Source organism: Arachis hypogaea, chromosome 17 (genome assembly GCF_003086295.3).
Source record: "Arachis hypogaea cultivar Tifrunner chromosome 17, arahy.Tifrunner.gnm2.J5K5, whole genome shotgun sequence".
Taxonomy (NCBI): Eukaryota; Viridiplantae; Streptophyta; class Magnoliopsida; order Fabales; family Fabaceae; genus Arachis; species Arachis hypogaea.
Genome location: NC_092052.1, coordinates 65,330,025 through 65,354,043, shown reverse-complemented (window position 1 = coordinate 65,354,043; position 24,019 = coordinate 65,330,025). Strand labels below are relative to the sequence as shown.

Genomic DNA, 24,019 nt, shown 5'->3' with positions numbered 1-24,019 from the left:
CCAATAGATCAAGAAAGTTCTCAAGGTTCTTGTACAGATGCGGGAGACAGCCAAATCGTTGTGGCATGACGGAGAACCTCGAGGAGCAATCCTCCACCCAACACCCCAACTCAGACCCACAAAGCCCAACTCCCGAACTCCAAGATAACACTCCTCCCACCCACGAGAGGATAATAAGCGCGGCACATCGCCAACCAACCCCAACCCAGCAACAACCAATAGAGGACAATCGTCCTCCCACTGAAGCCTGGCCACCCGACGGCCTGGGAGAGAAGGCGGTCCAGATAATCCAAGAGCTGTGCCTCAGGGTGAAAAACCTCAAAGGCCGAGTTGCACCCAAAGAACGGTACCACCCGGAGCATACAAGCCAAGCGACCTCCAGGACTTGATCTCATCGCGATACCAGGAACACCAGGCCCCCTGAGCAACGACACTGCAAACAGCACGATCGCAGCGTTTCCCTAGACCCGAAACACTGACGCGGAGAAGACGACCAACGGCACCATCGGAAGGCCAAACAAGCAGGAAACATGCACGTGATAATGGAAGCCATCCCATTCACAGAAAAATCCTTGAGAGCCAAACTCCTAAAGGACTTCAACAAGCCCACTGACATGAAATACGACGGGACCAACGATCCTTGGAAACACCTAATGGCCTTCGAGGCCAGGATGAACCTGGAAGGAGCCACCGACATGGTCCAGTGTAAGGCCTTCTCGATAATCTTAGCCGGCCCTGCGATCAAATGGTTCAACGCCCTCCCAAACGGTTCCATAGCCAGCTTCCACGATATCACCAGAAAGTTCATGGCCCAGTTCACCACCAAAATCATCAAAGCTAAACACCCCATTAGCTTGCTTAGAATCACCCAAAGACAAGATGAATCTACGAGAAAATACCTGGACAGATTCAACGATGAATGCCTGACGGTCGATGGACTCACAGACTCAGTCGCGAGCCTCTGCCTAACCAATGGGCTTATGAATGAGGACTTCTAAAAGTATCTCACCACGAAGCCAATCTGGACTATGCAGGAGATTCAGAGCGTCGCTAAGGATTACATAAACGATGAGGAGGTGAGCCAAGTCATGGCGGCCAATAAACGGCAGAACGGCAGTACGGCACCTCGCCAAAACCCCCCCACCAAGAGAAAACTAAAAAAAAACATTCCAAACCGACAAATGCTCAAATTACACCCCTTGTTAGCTCCCATCACCGAGATCTACCACCAAATAGCTGACCGAGGCGTCCTTCCGAAGGCCCGGCCACTTAAAGAAAGAACGAGCGGCAACAAGAGTTTATATTGCGACTACCACCGAGGATACGAGCACAGAATACAGCACTGCATCAACTTAAAAGACGCTCTGGAGCAAGCCATACGAGACAGCAAGCTCTTCGAGTTCGCCAAGATCATCAGGGAGTCGAAGCGCATAGAAAGAGACAGATTACCAGAGAGGGAAGGATGCAACCCAAGGACACAAAGACAAGCCCCCCGGGAAAGTCCGGAAACAGACCCGACCATAGTCGTCAACGTCATAACAAGCAAGGATAAGCCGGAAAAATCAAAATCGGTACTAAAAAAGGACCTCAAGGTCCTGGCAGTCAGAAACCAAACCCCGACAATCATCACCAATAATGCGATAACATTCTCCCCCAAGGACTGCCAATACGGCACCTCGGCGAAAGATGCGCCCTTTGTTATCTCCGCAAAGATAGGAAGCGGGCTGGTTAGAAGAATACTGCTCGACACAGGAGCAGATTCCAACATCCTCTTCAGTGGAGCCTTCGACAAACTCGGGCTCCGAAATGAAAACCTACAAACCCACCGTAATGGGGTAACCGGGCTTGGGGATAACTTCCTTCAACCGGAAGGCACGATCACACTTCCCCTCACCATCGGAGCCGGGAACCAAAGAAAGACCATCCTCTCCGAATTTGTCATCCTCAAGGACTCCACCACCTACAACATCATCCTCGGGAGAAAGACCATTAACAACCTCTCGGCGGTCATCTTCACCAAATTCTTACTCATGAGGTTCCAAGCCGACTGATAAACCATTATTTTATGGTTTACATTGTGTTTAATTGTGTGGTTTTATCAAATCTTTACCCACTTATTCATTAAATAAACATGCATTTATAATTCCTTCCTAAAAATACTTTATGGTTGAAAACTTGCTTCCTAGAGACTTTTAATTTTGTATTTTAATTCTCCTTTATTCCATTCGATGCCGTGATATGTGTGTTAAGTGTTTCAGGCTTTATAGGGCATGAATGACTTGGAGATTAGAAAGGAAGCTTGCAAAAATGGAAGGAACACAAGAAATTAAGGAGATGACCAGCAAGAAGTGACGCGGATGCATGGCTCACGCGACCGCGCGACATAGAGGAAATTGCAGTGACGCGGACGCATGGCTCACGCGACCGCGCGGATTGGAAACTGCACCAGTGACGCAGTGGCGTGGACGACGCGCACGCGTGGCAAGACAAAACGCTGGATGACGCGAACGCTTGGATGACGCGATCGCGTGACATGCGCGATCTGCAGAATCTGCAGAATTCGCTGGGGGCAATTTTGGGCCTTGTTTTGACCCAGTTTTCGGCCCAGAAAAGCATATTAGAGCCAGGGAACATGTAGAGACCAAAAGACAACATTCATTCTACATAGTTTTAGTTTTTATGATTTTATCTCTCCTCTAGGTTTTCTCTCTACACATTCATAGTTCTTAGGATTTCGTTTTTATTGCTTTTTGGATTGTGATATTGAGAAGAGTTATTACCTCCGCCAAGACTTCATCATTCTAGTTTGTTTTCTTACTTGTCTCTTGCTCTTCCATGTCCTTTATTTATTTAGAATTATTATTGGATTATTTTTAGAATTTATTAATACAAGAACTATTTTTATTTTCAATTGATCTTTTAATTATTATTTATCATGTCTTTCTTTATTTCCCTTTCTTATGTTATGAAGTTTACATTCATAATGAGTGAGTAGTTCCATAACTTAATTGGGAGATGATTGAAAGGAAACCTTGAGTTGGATTACTCAAGAGAAAAATTGTAATTGGGTTTATTGTTGGATCGCCCTCTAGTCATTAACACTAGTCCTTCCCAAGGGAGAGGATTAGGACTTGTGACTAGAAATAGCTTTCCAACTTGCTTGACTTTCCTTTACCTAGTAAGGGATAACTAAGCAGAACAACCTTCAATTATCAATTAATCTTGAGAGTACTTCAACAAGAATAGGGCTTCCAACTAATCTACTCCCAGTCAAGGTTTTTTTTATTTAAATTATCTAAATTCTCTAATTTAATTTCCTGTTTATCAACTCAAACCATTTTTGAAAACATCCGATTAATAAAATAGCACATCTTTCTGCAACTCGTTGGGAGACGACCTGGGATTCATACTCCCAGTATTTTAATTTTAATATTGTGACAACCCTTCTAAATTGATAAGTGGATTTTTAGTTGGTTAAGAACTGTACTTGCAACGTATCTCTTATAACAAATTCTTAACTCGCCAATTTCTGCCACGTCACCGACATCGGCACTATCGGCACAATAAACGGAGACTGGGAAGTCGCGGTAGAGTGTGAGAACACCAGCCCGACCCTCCGCAAGAGATCCTGAGATGTGGCAGGCATCTTCCTCGCCGACCTTGATGCACGCCAAGACCAAAGTCCACGCAGAACCGTGCGAGGAAACGACAAAGAAGCAGAGTGGGAGATTGCAGACAAGGTCAGGAGCATAGCACACCTACGGGAGCTAGCCCTAAAATAGAGAATAAGCCTAAGGTACAATGACAGCACAATACGACGAGACTTTGGACCAGGAGACCTCGCCTTATGACAAAACGACATCGGTGCACCCACTCCCGGAGAAGGGAAAGCTCACGCCCAACTGGGAGGGTCCCTACCAAATCAAGACGGTAATCGGAAAAAAGACTAGACGGGACCAAACTCTCAAGATCCTGAAATTCAACCAACTTACGGTGATACTATATATAGAAACATCCTTCCAAAGCAACAAGATCGAGGTCGTTTAAGACTATCTCTTTACCCTTTATATTTTGCCTTTTTCACTTGCATTCATTGCTTAAGTCGTTTAATCGTATATTTTCTTACTGGGCACTCTTTCCTACCCACATTGGGAGGATTTAACAAGGCCAAACCATAAATAGAATTCATTTTTTCAAAATCATTGCCCCGTCCGACGGCACGAACCAAACGCGGCTACCCGGGAATCGATCACCCCGAAGCCAACAGAACAGATATCCGAATAACAAAACGAATATCCAAATAAGTAAACGGCTACCCGGAAATCGATCACCCCGAGGTCAACAGAACGGATATCTGAATAACAAAACGGATATCCAAATAGGTAAATGGCTACTCGAAAATCGATCACCACGAGGCCAACAGAACGGATATCCGAATAATAGAATGGATATCCAAATAAGTAAACAGCTACCCGGGGATCGATCACTCTGAGGCCAACAAAACGGATATCCAAATAATAAAACGGATATCCAAATAGGTAAATGGCTACCTGGGAATCGATCACCACGAGGCCAACAAAACGGATCCGAATAACAAAATGAATATCCAAATAACAAAACGGATATCCGAATAACAGAACGGATATCCAAATAAGTAAACGGCTACCCGGGGATCGATCACTCCGAGACCAACAAAACGGATATCCAAATAACAAAACGGATATCGAAATAATAAAACGGATATCCAAATAGGTAAACGGCTACCCGGGAATCGATCACCCCGAGGCCAACAGAACGGATATTCGAATAACAGAACGAATATCCAAATAAGTAAACGGCTACCCGAAAATCGATCACCCCGAGGTCAACAGAACGGATATCCGAATAACAAAACGGATATCCAAATTAGTAAATGGCTACCCGAAAATCGATCACCCCGAGGCCAACAGAACGGATATCCGAATAACAGAACGGATATCCAAATAAGTAAAAGCTACCTGGGGATCGATCATTCCGAGGCCAACAAAATGAATATCCAAATAACAAAATGGATATCCAAATAATAAAACGGATATCCAAATAGGTAAACGGCTACCCGGGAATCGATCACCTCGAGGCCAACAGAACGGATATCCAAATAAGTAAACGGCTACCTGAGGATCGATCACTCTGAGGTCAACAAAACGGATATCCAAATAACAAAACGGGTATCCAAACAAAAAATGACAACCCGGGTATCGATCAATCCGAAGTCAACAAAACGGATATCCAAATAGGTAAACGGCTTCGCGGGAATCGATCATCCCGATGCCAACAGAACAGATATCTGAATAACAAACGGATATCCAAATAAGTAAACAGCTACCTAGGGATCGATCACTCCGAGGCCAACAAAACGGATATCCAAATAACAAAACGGGTATCCAAACAAAAAGTGACGGCCCCGGGATCGATCACCGCGAGGCCAACAAAACGGAAATCCAAATAAGCTAAATAAACAAAGTCTGGAAATCGGTCCACCAAGAGGCCTATAATAAGTTCACAATAACGGCCCAAAAAAGGCCACACAAAACAAGCATGAGCTGACGGTCTTCCAACTCCCGGAAAGCCGGACTTACCAACATCCTGCCAATCGGTGCAGGATGACCTCACGCCCATTCCAGGCCCTCCACAATCTCCCGAACTACAGAGAATCAGACTCTCCAAAAAACTTAGCGTTGAGACTAAGCAAGCATGCTCTCATGCACCGGGGACAACTGTTCCAGACCCGATCTCCATGCCCACCGTGGTTGCTTCTTCTTTTGAACTCTTCAAGCGCTTCCTCCAAACCCACGAGGTCACCTCCTTCAACACCAACTGTTCCAGACCCGATCCCCGGGCCCTTCCTTGGAACGGTCATCAAACCTGGCATGTGATGAGACGCCCAAACAACGTGCTCTTTGCCTGACCATAAAACGGCCAGGAACTCCCCGAATCCCTGACCTCGACTGGAAAAACCAAACAACGATCTCCTTGCCAAACCACAACGGCGAGGAAAAGGTTCCTCCAGCGATGAGACCGAGCACCCTCACTCTCTCGCTTCGGGGGCAACTGTTACGGATCCGGCCCACGACTTCCACACCTGGAACAGTCTCCAAACTCAGTTACCCGGATCCGAACCGCTTCACCCTTCTAGAAGGCCCGTAATCGGCCCACTAGAGCTTCTAACCAACAATCAAATTCAAATACCTCCCTTATCTTAACCAGATAAGATAAGATAAGATAATTACCATCACCTATATAAAGGGGAGCCCCAGGCCCCCTCAGGTATGTCATTCACTCTACACACCTTATACCTCTCAGATCCATTCTGACTTGAGCGTCGAAGTGTCTTTGCAGGTACCATCCCCCATTGCTCTAGTCAAATACTCTGGCATCCGCCTCGACCCGCAAGTTCCCGATCCATCTCTCAACCCGTACCGGAGACATCCAGTACAATTATTATGGCCTATCTTATTATTATGACCTCTCGCATAACCTCTGCGCTTGAATCTTCTTACTGTTATTTTTTATTATTATTATTATTATTATTATTATTATTATTATTATTATTATTATTATTGCTAGATGTCACCTTTATTATTATTACGTTTATTATTATTATTATTATCATCGTCATTGATATTCAGATTCTTCTTCTTATACGAATTTTTTAATTTAATTTTTCCAAAAAATATAATTAAGTCTTCTTACTATTTATTATTATTATTATTATTATTATTATTATTATTATTATTATTATTAGTAGATGTTACCCTCATTATTATTTGGTTATTATTATTACCCTTATCATTAGTATTATTATCATCGTCATTGATATTATTATTATTATTATTATTATCATTATCATTATTATTATACGAACTTTTTAATTTAATTCTTTAGAAAAATATGATTGAGTCTTCATTCTACTACTACTATTATTATTATTATTATTATTATTATTATTATTATTATTATTATTATTATTAGATGTCACCTTCATTATTATTTTTGTTATTGCATGAGTACTGTTATTAGATAGTAAATAGTAATTGAGTCTGGATCTTTTATTTGGGTGGGTTGTGGGTGTGATCCATGTAACACATTCCAAAAATAAAAAAAAATCATCAATTTGTTAAAAAAAAAATCCGGTCATTAATTACAGGATTGGTCCAACTAGATTATATTGCAGCCGATATGCAAATACATTTAATTTTAGGTCAAAACTAGTATTTTTAACAAGTTCAATACAGATACAATTTAAGCCATTTATTTAAAATATTTTTACATAATTCTTTAAGAACCAGATTATTCTTTTCTCTTCAAAGACATTTTCATTACACAATAAGTATCAATAAATTTGGTGTTTATTTAGATAATAGAATCTCAAAAAAGCCCTTATTCCCCTCTCATAATATAATTTCTTTCTTTTAATTTTTTAAATTTCCTTTAATTTAGAATTAATATGTTTTAAAGTAAAAAAGTTGATAAAATAATAAAATAAATAATTAATCATTTTTAAATTAAGATAATAGAGCACACATTTTATAAAAATTATAAAATTAATGGTGATTAATTTTTTATTTTATTATTTTACTAATTTTTTCATTTTAGAGGATATAAATTCTTAATTTAAATGTATATGAATAATCTCATATTTAATCTAGTGCATAATATGGTCATCGCAAGTCACAACCTAGAAATGTCATTGCGCGATCAAAACATAATGCACTCTATATTTCTGTTTACTTATCTTAATCTATTTCCGTTTTCTCTTTTTTTTTTATGCTAAAATTAAATGAAAAAAGTCAATGAGAAAATCTCATGATGTAAGCCGAAAATAATTATTTACTTATTTTACTAGTTGTCGGGTTTTTGTTGGGATGGCTCCAAAATTTAACAAGGTAGTAACCATTTTATATAGAGTGCCTCGTAGCCTGCTCAATTTAACATGATGAAGTGTATCATACATAACAGAACTATAATGAAGAAAAAGGGGCCCAAATCATTCAATAAATCAACCAGTCACGGATTACTGCTTCTCTAAATAAGTAAACCTATATTATGATATGTTCTACCTCTATCACAATAAATGCAAATAAGTTGATGGAGAACTTTTAAAAGGATAAGCTAATTCGAAATGTTGGAGAAATATTAAAAAGGAAGCAGAAATTAAAAAGACATATATACAAATGTTAAATAGAAGTTATCTGACGTGTACTCGATTTTGATACCTTCGCGAATCGGGAAAATAATTCGAATAGAGGATCGAATGACGCTTTCGAAATGGAGAATCGAGCGGTTACACGGAGAAGGAAGTTGAAGGCTTTTCTCTGAGTTGGGAATTTATTGGTAACGTTCATTAGCAAAAGAGTGGGAACAGTTACTAAGGAATGTGCATACAAGGCAGCATTGTGCAATTAAGGATCGGTTACAGATTTGGGTTATAAATATTATTAAGTTTTAGGAAATAAAGGTTGGAACTTTTTTTCAGAAATACACTCAAATACACTCACATCCCAGCGAATTTCTGAGTCTGCATTCGAGTTCGATTTCTATAGGGTTCCTTCCATTGTCTTTAAATTTCCATTTACACTTTCTGTAAAACTTTACTTTTCCTGTCCAATTTATCAATTAAGCAATGTTTGATTTCTTTGTCCAATTTACATTTAAGCATTTTTAATTTCTATGTCAAAAGTCCTTTGATTCAGTCGAAGGCATTTTACCGCTTTGTTTAAATTTAATGCAAACCATTTCGATTTCAGTCAATTTACTTTTCAAATCTTTTCTTTTACAGTTCTTTTATCATTTTGGCACTTTTCGAACTTATTTCCCATTTTAATACTCGTCTAATTCGAGAACTTTTGATGCACTTATAGAACTAGTACCTGCAAAAGAGGAGTAGGTTTCGCTCCCAGACCATTAGAATTGAACCACCATCGATTTGCTAAAAATTGACAAAACAAATTGGCACGCCCGGTGGGATAGTTTTAAATTGAAGTGTGTAAAAGATTAATATTTTGGTGTCATTTGGTGTATGCAATTGAGAAGTGGAAAGATTATTCACATGGATGATGAATTGTCAAATGTGAATAGTGGTTCGTCCACCAATGACAGCATACCAGTAACTGTGCAAACTTCGGACGTTACTTCACGTTCGAAAGGTTTGGGTGTAAGTGAAAGTATAGTGGTTACTAGTGTTCAAACTGGAAATACTGGACGTAATATTCGTCCACGTGGTACTTTACCACTAGTCCAGCCTCCAATAACCACTAGTTGGCCTCCTTATGGTCTTCCTCTCGGTTATACTCCATCAGTGAGTGGTTTTGTTCCTCCTGTTCGTTTCGGGAGTGTAAATGGAGTAAATAATTCTCAAAACCCACAACAGTATTCTAAGTTTTCTCGTGATTATAATGTGGGCTCTACATCGAATGCCTCTAATTCCATGGCAGTATTTCGACAACATGTAGAGGAAAGTCATCATGATTTAGTCAACTTATTGACTCAACACATGACCACAATTCTAAATCCCATGATGGCTGATCACGAATCAAAATTCGAACGCCTTGCCAGACAAGTCGAACGGATTGCTCGAATCGTTGATTATGATGAAGGTGAAAGGCATGAGGCCAGAGGGAATAATGAAGGGTTTGAAAATATATTTCAAAATGAAACAACATTTTAAATAGAGAAAATCCTCAGATAATTCCCCGAGGCCAGAATGCAGATGATGTTCTAGCCAGATTACGTGCTAATCATGGTGGTGAACGTTATCAAGTCACAAGAATTGTGGAAGAAATGTTCAATCGAGTTGGTTGAACATTGGTTTTATGAACCGACCCCATTTTGTGTCTGCTTTCTCTCAAGTTGTTCAAATGGCTGAAGTGCCAAGAGGGGTGAAGAATAAAAAAAAATCACAAAATTTACAAGGGAAGTCGGAGAGTCAACCACTGAACATGTCGCTTGATATTTGGTCGAGATTAGGAATCTAGCCAATGATGAAAATTTGAAAATGAAGTTTTTTCCTTCTTCGTTAACAAAGAATGCGTTTACTTGGTTTTCAAATCTTAGACCAAATTCGATAACGACATGGAATCAGTTAGAAACTGCTTTTCACGCTCAATTTTATCGAGGGGAATTGAATGTGGCAGTTACTGGCCTAGTTGCTTTGAAATGTGAGGATGGTGAAACCATTGATGACTATATGATACGTTTCAAAAATGCTAGAAGTAGATGCTATGTGTCATTACCTGAGAGTGAAGTGGTGAAAATAGCAGTTATGCGGTTAGGGTTCTATATGCGTCGAAAGTTGCTTAATTTGTATATCCCTGACTTAGCCCATTTGGTTACTTTAGGGGTGAAAGTGGGGTCATCTGAGCGAAATACTGTGTTTGTGGTAGTGCCATCGAAAGCAAGTTACAATGCTTTACTGGGTCGAGACTAGATTCACGGAGTTGGGCCTGTACCATCTACTGTGCATTAAAGTGTCCTCCTTTGGACAGAGGATGGCAAACCTAAAGTTGTTAAGGCAGATTCGAATCTATATGTCGAACAGCTGCATGTTGATTTCAAGGTGTATAGCTGGTATGCGAAATTGTTACTCAGGTTGTGAATTATTGTTCGAAATTGATTCCCTGGCGATGGCACCAAAAACGGATACACAGAACCATGGTCTAACCATATCTTCACAACTTCGCATAACTAACCAGCAAGTGCACTGGGTCGTCCAAGTAATAAACCTTACGTGAGTAAGGGTCGATCCCACGGAGATTGTTGGTATGAAGCAAGCTATGGTCACCTTGTAAATCTCAGTCAGGCGGATATAAAATAGTAATGGAGTTTTCGAAATTAATACTAAAATAAGGATAGAAATACTTATGTAAATCACTGGTGAGAATTTCAGATAAGCGTATGGAGATGCATTCATTCCTCTGAACCTCTGCTTTCTTGCTGTCTTCATCCAATCAGTCTTACTCCTTTCTATGGCTGGCCTTATGTAAGGATGTCACCGGTGCCAATGGCTACTTTCAATCCTCTCAGGAAAATGGTCCAAATGCTCTGTCACAGCACGGCTAATCGTCTGGAGGCATCACCCTTGTCGTTGGTTGCATCCTATTCCTCTCTGTGAAAATGGTCCGATGCGCTGTCACTGCATGGCTAATCATCTTGGAGGTTCTCGATCATACTGGAATAGAATTTACTATCCTTTTGCGTCTGTCACTACGCCCAGCACTCGCGAGTTTGGAGTTCGTCACAGTCATTCAATCCCAAAGTCCTACTCGGAATACCACGGACAAGGTTTAGACTTTTCGGACTCTCATGAATGCCGCCATCAATCTAGCTTATACCACGAAGATTCTGATTAAGAGATCTAAGAGATACTGATTCAATCGAAGGTAGAACGGAAGTGGTTGTCAGGCACGCGTTCATAGGGAATGATGATGATTGTCACATTCATCACATTCAGGTTGAAGTGCGAATGAATATCTTAGAAGCAAAATAAGATGAATTGAATAGAAAACAGTAGTACTTTGCATTAATCTTTGAGGAACAGCAGAGCTCCACACCTTAATCTATGGAGTGCAGAAACTCTACCGTTGAAAATACATAAGTGATAATGGAGTTCATTGGTCTCGGCCCCAGAGGGGAACCGGAGTAACCAAGACTGTGAATACAATGATAAAAAGTTCTATTTATAATAAACTAGTCACTAGGGTTTACAGGAGTAAGTAATTGATGCATAAATCCACTTTCGGGGCCCACTTGGTGTGTGCTTGGGCTGAGCTTGAAGTCTACACGTGGAGAGGTCATTCTTGGAGTTGAACGTCAGCTTTTGTGCCAGTTTGGGCGTTGAACTCCACTTTGCAACTTGTTTCTGGCGCTGGACGCCAGAATTGGGCAGAGAGCTGGCGTTGAATGCCAGTTTGCATCATCTAAACTTGGGCAAAGTATAAACTATTATATATTTCTGGAAAGTCCTGGATGTCTACTTTCCAATGCAATTGGAAGCGCGCCATTTTGAGTTCTGTAGCTCCAGAAAATTCATTTTGAGTGCAGGGAGGTCAGAATCCAACAGCATCAGCAGTCCTTCTTCAACCTCTGAATCTGATTTTTGCTCAAGTCCCTCAATTTCAGCCAGAAAATACCTGAAATCACAGAAAAACACACAAACTCATAGTAAAGTCCAGAAATGTGAATTTAACATAAAAACTAATGAAAACATCCCTAAAAGTAACTAGATTCTACTAAAAACATACTAAAAACAATGCCAAAAAGCGTATAAATTATCCGCTCATCACAACACCAAACTTAAATTGTTGCTTGTCCCCAAGCAACTGAAAATCAAGTAGGATAAAAAGAAGAGAATATACTATAAATTCCAAACTATCAATGAAACATAGCTCCAATCAGATGAGCGGGACTTGTAGCTTTTTGCCTCTTGAATAGTTTTGGTATCTCACTTTATCCATTGAAGTTCAGAATGATTGGCATCTATAGGAACTCAGAGTTCAGATAGTGTTATTGATTCTCCTAGTTCAGTATGATGATTCTTGAATACAGATATTTTATGAGTCTTGGCCGTGGCCCTAAGCACTTTGTTTTCCAGTATTACCACCGGATACATAAATGCCACAGACACATAATTGGGTGAACCTTTTCAGATTGTGACTCAGCTTTGCTAAAGTCCGCAATTAGAGGTGTCCAGGGTTCTTAAGCACACTCTTTTTTTGCTTTGGACCTTGACTTTAACCGCTCAGTCTCAAGTTTTCACTTGACACCTACACGCCACAAGCACATGGTTAGGGACAGCTTGGTTTAGCCGCTTAGACCAGGATTTTATTCATTTAGGCCCTCCTATCCACTGATGCTCAAAGCCTTGGGATCCTTTTTATTTACCCTTGCCTTTTGGTTTTAAGGGTTACTGGCTTTTTGCTCTTGCCTCTTGGTTTTAAGAGCTTTTTTTGCTTTTTCTGCTTGCTTTTTCTTTCTATTTTTTTTCACCTATTTTTTTTTCTGCAAGCTTTGTTCTTTGCTGCTTTTTCTTGCTTCAAGAATCATTTTTATGATTTTTCAGATTATCAGATAACATGTCTCCTTGTCATCATTCTTTCAAGAGCCAACATATTTAACATTCTTAAACAACAACTTCAAAACATATATGCACTGTTCAAGCATTCATTCAGAAAACAAGAAGCATTGTCACCACATCAATATAATTAAACTAAGTTCAAGGATAAATTCGAAACTCATGTACTTCTTGTTCTTTTGAATTAAAATATTTTTCATTTAAGAGAGGTGATGGATTCATAGGACATTCATAACTTTAAGACAAAGCTACTAACTACTAATGATCATGTAATGAAGACACAAACATAGATAAGCACTTAATATAGAGAAAACGAAAAACAGGAAATAAGAACAAGGAATGAGTCCACCTTAGTGATGGTGGCGTTTCCTTCTTGAGGAACCAATGATGTCCTTGAGCTCTTCTATGTCTCTTCCTTGTCTTTGTTGCTCCTCCCTCATTGCTTTTTGATCTTCTCTTATTTCATGAAGGATGATGGAGTGCTCTTGATGTTCCACCCTTAGTTGTACCATGTTGGAACTTAATTCTCCTAGGGAGGTGTTGATTTGCTCCCAATAGTTTTGTGGAGGAAAATGCATTTGAGGCATTTCCGGGATCTCATGGTGATGAGCTTCTTGCGCCTCTTAAGCTCCATGAATGGGCTCTCTTGCTTGCTCCATCTTTTTCTTAGTGATGGGCTTCTCTTCCTCAATGTGAATGTCTCCTTCTATGGAAGCTCCAGCTGAGTAACATAGATGGCAGATAAGATGAGGAAAAGCTAGCCTTGCCCCAGGAGAGGGCTTTTCGGCTATTTTGTAGAGTTCAAGGGAGATGACTTCATGAACCTCTACTTCTTCTCCAATCATGATGCTATGGATCATGATGGCCTGATCCACAGTAACTTCAGATCGGTTGCTAGTGGGGATGATGGAGCGTTGGATGAACTCCAACCATCCTCTAGCCACAGGCTTGAGGACCAATCTTCTTAGTTGAACCGGCTTGCCTTTGGAGTCAATCTTCCATTGAGCTCCTTCCACACATATGTCCATGAGAACTTGGTCCAACCTTTGATTAAAGTTGACCCTTCTAGTGTAGGGGCGTTCATCTCCTTGCATCATAGGCAAGTTAAACGCTAACCTCACATTTTCCGGACTAAAATCCAAGTATTTCCCCCAAACCATTGTAACATAGTTCTTTGGATCTAGGTTCTTACTTTGATCATGGTTTTTGGTGATCCATGTATTGGCATAGAACTCTTGAACCATTAGGATGCCGACTTGTTGGATGAGATTTGTTAGAACTTCCCAACCTCTTCTTTGAATTTCATGTCGGATCTCCGGATACTCATTTCTTTTGAGTTTGAAAGGGACCTCGGGGATCACCTTCTTCTTGGCCACAACATCATAGAAGTGGTCTTGATGAGCTTTGGAGATGAATCTTTCCAGCTCCCATGACTCGGAGGTGGAAGCTTTTGTCTTCCCTTTTCCTTTTCTAGAGGATTCTCCTGTCTTAGGTTCCATCAATGGTAATAGAAAAACAAAAAGCTTATGCTTTTACCACACCAAACTTAGAATTTTGCTCACCCTCGAGTAAGAGAAGAAAGAATAGATGAAGAAGAAGAAGAAATGGAGGAGAGGGAGAAGGGGTTGTGTTTCGGCTAAGAAGAGAAGAGAGGGTTGTGTTGTGTGAAAATGAAGAAGAATGGAGGGCTTTATATAGTGGGGGGAGAGGGTGTTAGGTTCGGCCATTTAGGGTGGGTTGGGTGGAAAATTGATTTTGAATTTTGAAGGTAGGTGGAGTTTATGAGGTAGGTTTATGGGGAAGAGTGGATGGATGTGAGCGGTGAAGAGGTGATGGGGAAGAGAGATTATGGGTTTGTGTGAAAGAGGGGTGAGAAGAAGTGAGTGGAGGTAGGTGGGGATCCTGTGGGATCCACAGATCCTGAGATGATCCTGTGGGGTCTACAGATCCTGAGGTGTTCAAAGATTTACAACCTTGCACCAAATTAGGCATGTAAAATGCCCTTGCACACAACTCTGGGCGTTCAGCGCCAGGTTGGTGCCCATTTTGGGCGTTTAACGCCCATTTGTTGCCCATTTCTGGCGTTGAACGCCAGAACCATGCTTGTTCTGGGCGTTCAGCGTCAGCTCTTCTCCAGGGTGCAATTCTAGCGTTCAGCGCCCAGATGCTGCCCATTTTGGGCGTTCAGCGCCCAGATACTGCCCATTTTGGGCGTTCAGCGTCAGATCCATGCTCTGTTCTGGCGTTGAACGCCAGACAGGTGCTTCCTCCAGGGTGTGATTTTTCTTCCGCTGTTTTTGATTCTGTTTATAAATTTTTCGTTTATTTTGTGACTCCACATGATCATGAACCTAAGAAAACATGAAAAACAAAAATAAAATTAGATAAACAAACATTGGGTTGCCTCCCAACAAGTGCTTCTTTAATGTCAATAGCTTGACAGTGGGCTCTCATGGAGCCTCACAGATATGCAGAGCTTTGTTGAGACCTCCCAACACCAAACTTAGAGTTTGGATATGGGGGTTTGACACCAAACTTAGAGTTTGGTTGTGGCCTCCCAACACCAAACTTAGAGTTTGACTGTGGGGGCTTTGGTTGACTCTGCTTTGGGAGAAGCTTTCTCTGCTTCCTCTCCATGGATGCAGAGAGAGATCCTTGAGTTGTAAACACAAGGTTGTCCTTATTTAATTGAAGGATCAATTCTCCTCTGTCCACATCAATCACAGCTCTTGCTGTGGCTAGGAAAGGTCTTCCTAGGATGATGGATTCATCCTCTTCCTTTCCAGTATCCAGGACTATGAAATCAGCAGGGATGTAAAGGCCTTCAACCTTTACTAACACGTCCTCTACTTGTCCATAAGCCTGTTTTCTTGAATTGTCTGCCATCTCTAATGAGATTTTAGCAGCTTGTACCCCATAGATTCCCAGTTTCTCTATTACAGAGAGAGGCATGAAGTTTATCCCTGAACCAAGGTCACACAGAGCCTTAAAGATCATGGTGCATACGGTACAAGGTATTATGAACTTTCCAGGATCCTGTCTCTTCTGAGGCAATGTCAGTTGATCCAGATCACTTAGTTCATTGGTGAACAAGGGAGGTTCATCTTCCCAAGTTTCAATACCAAATAATTTGGCATTTAGCTTCATGATTGCACCAAGGAACTTGGCAGCTTGCTCTTCAGTAACATCCTCATTCTCTTCAGAAGAGGAATACTCATCAGAGCTCATGAATGGCATAAGGGGGTTCAATGGAATCTCTATGGTCTCTAGATGAGCCTCAGAGTCCTTTGGTTCCTCAGAGGGAAGCTCCTTATTGATCACTGGACGTCCCAGGAGGTCTTCTTCCTTGGGATTCACGTCCTTCTCCTCTCTTGTGGGTTCGGCCAAGGTAATTAATTCAATGGCCTTGCACTCTCCTTTTGGATTCTCTTCTGTATTGCTTGGGAGAGTACTAGGAGGGATTTCAGTGATCTTTTTACTCAGCTGGCCCACTTGTGCTTCCAAATTTCTAATGGAAGACCTTGTTTCATTCATGAAACTCACAGTGGCCTTAGATAGATCAGAGACTAAATTTGCTAAGCTAGATGGATTCTGCTCAGAATTCTCTGTCTGTTGCTGAGTGGATGATGAAAAAGGCTTGCTATTGCTAAACCTGTTTTTTCCACCATTATTAAAGCCTTGTTGAGGCCTTTGATCCTTCCATGAGAGATTTGGATGATTTCTCCATGATGGATTGTAGGTGTTTCTATAAGGTTCACCTAAGTAATTTACCTCTGCTATTGCAGGGTTCTCAGGATCATAAGCTTCTTCTTCAGAAGATGCCTCTTGAGTACTGTTGGATGCAGCTTGCATTCCATTCAGACTTTGAGAAATCATATTGACTTGCTGAGTCAATATTTTGTTCTAAGCCAATATGGCATTCAGAGTATCAATTTCAAGAACTCCCTTCTTCATAGGCGTCCCATTACTCACAGGATTCCTCTCAAAAGTGTACATAAACTGGTTATTAGCAACCATGTCAATGAGTTCTTGAGCTTCTGCAGGCATTTTCTTTAGGTGAATGGATCCACCTGCAGAAGTATCCAATGACATCTTAGCTAATTCAGATAGACCATCATAGAATATATCCAGGATGGTCCATTCTGAAAGCATGTCAGAAGGACACTTTTTGGTCAGTCCTTTGTATCTCTCCCAAGCTTCATAGATGGATTCACCTTCTTTCTGTCTGAAGGTCTGAACATTCACTCTAAGCTTACTCAGCTTTTGAGGAGGAAAGAACTTGGCTAAGAAAGCCTTGACCAGCTTATCCCAAGAGTTCAGGCTGTCTTTGGATTGAGAGTTCAACCACACTCTAGCTCTGTCTCTTACAGCAAAAGGGAAAAGCATAAGCCTGTAGACTTCAGGATCTACTCCATTAGTCTTAACAGTATCACAGATCTGTAAGAATTCAGTTAAGAACTGAAAAGGATCTTCAGATGGAAGTCCATGAAACTTGCAGTTCTGCTGTATCAGAGAAACTAGTTGAGGTTTCAGCTCAAAATTGTTTGCTCCAATGGTAGGGATGGAGATGCTTCTTCCATGTAAATTGGAATTAGGTGCAGTAAAGTCACCAAGCATTCTCCTTGCATTATTATTATTTTCGGCTGCCATCTCCTCTTCCTGTTCGAAAATTCCTGAAAGGTTCTCTCTGGATTGTTGTAATTTAGCTTCTCTCAGTTTCCTCTTCAGAGTCCTTTCAGGTTCTGGATCTGCTTCGACAAGAATATTCTTGTCCTTGCTCCTGCTCATATGACAAAGAAGAGGGCACAGAAAAAATAATAATAATAGTAGGGATCCTTTATACCATAGTATAGAGGTCCTTGTGTGAGTAGAAGAAAAGAAGGGGACAAAGAATGTAATGTAAGGAAAGAAACACAAGGGTGAGGAGAGCAGAGAAGTGAGATGAGGAGATGTTAGTAGATGAATAAATAAATAGAATAAGATGAGAGAGGGAGAATTTCGAAAATAATTTTTGAAAAAGAGTTAGTGATTTTCGAAAATAGTTTTTGAAAAAGGTTAGTAGTTTTTTTTTTGAAAATAAAAATCAAAATAATTAGTTAATTAAAAAGAATTTTTGAAAAAGAGCGAAGATATTTTCGAAAATTAGAGAGAGAGAATTAGTTAGGTAGTTTTGAAAAAGATAAGAAACAAACAAAAAGTTAGTTAGTTAGTTGAAACAAATTTTGAAAAGATAAGAAGTTAGGAAGTTAGAAAAGATATTTTGAAATCAACTTTTTGAAAAAGATATGATGAGAAGATATTTTTGAAAAGATATGATTGAAATTAGTTTTGAAAAAGATTTGATTTTTAAAATCACAATTAATAACTTGATTCACAAGAAATCACAAGATATGATTCTAGAACTTGAAGTTTGAATCTTTCTTAACAAGCAAGTAACAAACTTGAAATTTTTGAATCAAAACATTAATTGTTATTGTTATTTTCGAAAATTTGATATAAAAATAAGAAAAAAATTTTTGAAAAATATTTTTTTAGAATTTTTGAAAATAACTAAGAAAAATGAGAAAGATTTGATTTTTGAAAAAGATTTTGAAAAAGATAAGATTTTTAAATTGAAAATTTGATTTGACTCATAAAAATAATTGGATTTTTAAAAAATTTTGAAAAAGTCAACTCAAATTTTCGAATTTGATGAGAGAAAAGAGGGAAAGATATTTTTTTTTTGATTTTTTTGAATTTTTATGATGAGAGAGAAAAACAAGAAAAATGATGCAATGCATGAAAGTTATGGATCAAAACAATGAATGCATGCAAGAATGCTATGAATGTCAAGATGAACACCAAGAACACTATGAAGATCATGATGAACATCAAGAACACATTTTTGAAAAAATTTTTAATGCAAAGAAAACATGCAAGACACCAAACTTAGAATTCTTTAATGCTTAGACATAAAGAATTCAGGAATGCATATGAAAAACAAGAAAAGACACAAAATATGCAAATGCAAAGATCAAACAAGAAGACTTACCAAGAACAACTTGAAGATCATGAAGAACACTATAAATGCATGAATTTTTTCGAAAAATGCAAGATGAACATGCAATTGACACCACTTATAACATGACTCAAGACTCAAACAAGAAACACAAAATATTTTTTTTGATTTTTATGATTTTATGAATTTTTTTTTTTGTATTTTCTTTTAATTTTTTTCGAAAATCATTTTGAAAAAGAAAAATAAGGATTCCAAAATTTTTAATATGAATTCCAGGAATCTTATGCTCTTTAGTCTAAAGCTCCAATCAAAGGGTCAGGCATGGCTTAATAGCCAGCCAAGCTTTAGTATGTAACTCAGACATGACACGCCTAACATGCCCTACAGTCAGAAGAATTGGACATGGCTTTACAGCCAGCCAGGCTTCAACATGCTTCATGAAACACTAGAATTCATTCTTAAAAATTCTGAAGAAAAATATATTTTTGAAAACATTTTTTTTCGAAAACAAAGGAGAAATTTTTGAAAGATTTTTAAAAAATTTTTGAAAAGAAAACAAAAAGAAAATTACCTAATCTGAGCAACAAGATGAACCGTCAGTTGTCCAAACTCAAACAATCCTCGGCAACGGCGCCAAAAACTTGGTATGCGAAATTGTTACTCAGGTTGTGAATTATTGTTCGAAATTGATTCCCTGGCGATGGCACCAAAAACGGATGCACAGAACCATGGTCTAAACATATCTTCACAACTTCGCATAACTAACCAGCAAGTGCACTGGGTCGTCCAAGTAATAAACCTTACGTGAGTAAGGGTCGATCCCACGGAGATTGTTGGTATGAAGCAAGCTATGGTCACCTTGTAAATCTCAGTCAGGCGGATATAAAATAGTTATGGAGTTTTCGAAATTAATACTAAAATAAGGATAGAAATACTTATGTAAATCATTGGTGAGAATTTCAGATAAGCGTATGGAGATGCATTTATTCCTCTGAACCTCTACTTTCCTGCTGTCTTCATCCAATCAGTCTTACTCCTTTCTATGGCTGGCCTTATGTAAGGATGTCACCGGTGCCAATGGCTACTTTCAATCCTCTCGGGAAAATGGTCCAAATGCTCTGTCACAGCACGGCTAATCGTCTGGAGGCATCACCCTTGTCGTTGGTTGCATCCTATTCCTCTCTGTGAAAATGGTCCGATGCGCTATCAATGCATGGCTAATCATCTTGGAGGTTCTCGATCATACTGGAATAGAATTTACTATCCTTTTACGTCTGTCACTACGCCCAGCACTCGCGAGTTTGGAGTTCGTCACAGTCATTCAATCCCAGAGTCCTACTCAGAATACCACGGACAAGGTTTAGACTTTCCGGACTCTCATGAATGCCGCCATCAATCTAGCTTATACCATGAAGATTCTGATTAAGAGATCTAAGAGATACTCATTCAATCAAAGGTAGAACGGAAGTGGTTGTCAGGCACGCATTCATAGGGAATGATGATGATTGTCACGTTCATCACATTCAGGTTGAAGTGCGAATGAATATCTTAGAAGCGAAATAAGATGAATTGAATAGAAAACAGTAGTAGTTTGCATTAATCTTTGAGGAACAGCAGAGCTCCACACCTTAATCTATGGAGTGCAGAAACTCTACCGTTGAAAATACATAAGTGATAATGGAGTTCATTGGTCTCGGCCCCAGAGGGAAACCGGAGTAACCAAGACTGTGAATACAATGATAAAAAGTTCTATTTATAATAAACTAGTCACTAGGGTTTACAGGAGTAAGTAATTGATGCATAAATCTACTTCCGGGGCCCACTTGGTGTGTGCTTGGGCTGAGCTTGAATTTTACACGTGGAGAGGTCCTTCTTGGAGGTGAACGCCAGCTTTTGTGCCAGTTTGGGCGTTGAACTCCACTTTGCAACTTGTTTCTGGCGCTGGACGCCAGAATTGGGCAGAGAGCTGGCGTTGAACGCCAGTTTGTATCATTTAAACTTGGGCAAAGTATGGACTATTATATATTACTGGAAAGACCTGGATGTCTACTTTCCAATGCAATTAGAATCGTGCCATTTTGAGTTCTGTAGCTCCAGAAAATTCATTTTGAGTGCAGGGAGGTCAGAATCCAACAGCATCAGCAGTCCTTCTTCAACCTCTGAATCTGATTTTTGCTCGAGTCCCTCAATTTCAGCCAGAAAATACCTGAAATCACAAAAAAATACACAAACTCATAGTAAAGTCCAGAAATGTGAATTTAACATAAAAACTAATGAAAACATCCCTAAAAGTAACTAGATTCTACTAAAAACATACTAAAAACAATGCCAAAAAGCGTATAAATTATCCGCTCATCAATAGCCTAAAACTGAAGCCTTTACATGTTGACAGGGTGTTGAATTCTTATAACTGCGAGGGATGCTACTTGACTTCAGAAGGTTTAATAGTAAAGTTGCACCATCCACATCTGAATGTGATCCCAACTGGCTGGGATTGTTCATCTTAAGGAATCTGAGGCATTGCTCTATGGACCATGTTCAAGATGTCTCGGATTACCTGGTAATTTTAAATAATTATTTAAGTAATTTCCCTTCTGTAGAAAATAAAGGTGGTTCTTCTGATGAAGTAGAATCACTTAGGAATGCAAGTTCTTTTCTTAGTTGTAACAACTCGATGTCTTCGATCGAGTTTAGTCATGGTTTAAGTTTTTCTTCATTATGTAATGCAAGTGATATTGTTAGTCCAACTGCTGATTTAATAGCAGAAGTCCATTGTGTTGAAAATAAAGCTAATGTTAATCCAGCAAATGATCAAGTTCATTTTATTCCTAATGAATCTGTTGATTTCTCTTTTGATTGCATCTATGATTTAGAACCTTTGGGTTTTGAAAAATATTAAGTAAAAGATGAGAATCATTTCACTGGGTTTGAATCCCAAGATCCTTTAGAAGAAATTAATTTAGGATCTTTTGATGATGTTCGAATTACTTACATCTGTAAGAATCTTGTGGATCCTTTTCGAACTAAACTTTTCCATCTTTTACATGAATTTAAAGATTATTTTGCTTGGGATTATCATGAGATGCCTGGTGTCGATCGTTCTCTCGTAGAGCATCGATTAGCATTGAAACCAAATGTTCGACCTGTGAAGCAAACTCAGCAACGTTTTGCTCCAGAAATCAATCTAAAGATTAAAGAAGAAATTGAACGGTTGATTAAAGCTAAATTTATTCGAACCGCACATTATGTTGAATGGGTTTCGAATATTGTTCCCCTGATAAAGAAAAATGGGAAATTAAGGGTATGCATTGATTTTAGAGATTTGAATAATACTACTCCGAAAGATGAGTATTTTATGCCAATCGTAGATATGTTAATCGATTCTACAGTGGGAAATGAAATTCTAAGTTTTATGGATGGTTATTCAGGATATAACTAGATCATTTTAGAACTCCAAAACTGCCTTTCGTTGTTGACGATGAGAATTTATCGTTGATCTAGAATTTCAAATTATAAAATTCCATCGTTGAAAGTATAGTCTAGACCAACAATGAATTCTCAAGATCAAATGTTAAATTCAATACAAAATAACCGATATCAAGAGTAATTCAACCTTGGGTCGTTCTCCCTAGGAATTGCAATTAGGTGTCATATTATTGGCTATGAAGGAGAGAGCATGGGAAATTGGGAATGAAAGCAAGAGAGCAAGAAATGTAAATAGCAAGAATTGAAACAAGCATGCAAGGAATTGAAAATAAAACAATTAAAGGACACTTGGCAAGAAGTGGGTAATCTAGGTTTCCTATCCTAGTTATGGACCACAAACATAGCAATTGTGTGGAATCAATCCAAATCAATCAATCCTCCTTGAGAATTAGTCAAAAGACGTAATTGATCTCAATCCATAAGTCCTAGTCAACTCACTAATTACTTAGTGAAAGACTAGCGTCAATGGAAACCAAATCAATTAACTAATCTCACACAATGCGGAATGGACATCCACAACTCAATTCCACCCAAACACCCAATTTCTCAACCAAGAGTGTGAAAACTAAACATGCAAGAAATTAAATGAAAGCAAGTAAAAGTCAAAGCAATAAAATGCAAGGAAAGGAAACTTCAAAAGCAAGAAACCTCTTGGCAAGTAATTGAAGGCTAAGGCTACCTATCCTAGTCATTGACCACAAACACATGATGATTATGAAGAGTTAATCCTACTTAGTCAACCTTACATCGAAGATAAGTCAAATAGGCATAGTTGATTCCAATCCCTAAGTTCTATGTCAACACTAAGGGGTCACATAGAGTCAAGGGAGACCAAATCAACTAACTCCTCTAATATATCAAACAAAAATGGACATCAATGACTCAAGGATCACCAAAGTCATCAATTTCAAGCCAAGAGTGAGGAAAAACTAAAGGAAAACTAAGCCAATCATTTTATCAAACACTTGGTGTGCATGAGAATAAAATAATATTAAAATGTATTAAAATAAATTCTAAAGCTACCAAAGTAAGAAAATAACAATAACAACTAAAGAAAGTAATAAATGACATGGAAACATAAATTTGCATTAATTGAAAGTAAAATGTAACAAGAGTGTCATAAAATATAAATTGACAAAATAAAGTAAATAACAAGAGAAATGAAGAAGAACAAGAAGGAATAACAATAAATGGCAAGGAAAAGTAAATAAAAACAAGAATTAAAAGTAGAAATTTCAAGAAATTAAACTAAAGAACCCTAATTCTAGAGAGAGGGGTGGAGCTTCTCTCTCTAGAAAACTATACTAAAACATGATAAAAGCTAACCCTAATTGCCCCCTTCATCCTTCTTCAATTTGGCCTTAAATAGCTTCAAAAAATGAGTTAGATTGGGTTTTGGGGCCCAAAAATCACTGCCAGCGAGTTGC

The 24,019-nt window shown here is 39.0% G+C and overlaps 1 non-coding gene across 1 annotated transcript; it reads left to right on the top strand.

The window, feature by feature from the left end:
* Positions 1 to 17,254: 17,254 nt before the first annotated feature.
* LOC112768613 (small nucleolar RNA R71) lies at positions 17,255 to 17,362 on the top strand. The gene has a single exon (XR_003186020.1). It is a non-coding gene; the product is annotated as a small nucleolar RNA R71 (small nucleolar RNA).
* Positions 17,363 to 24,019: the final 6,657 nt, after the last annotated feature.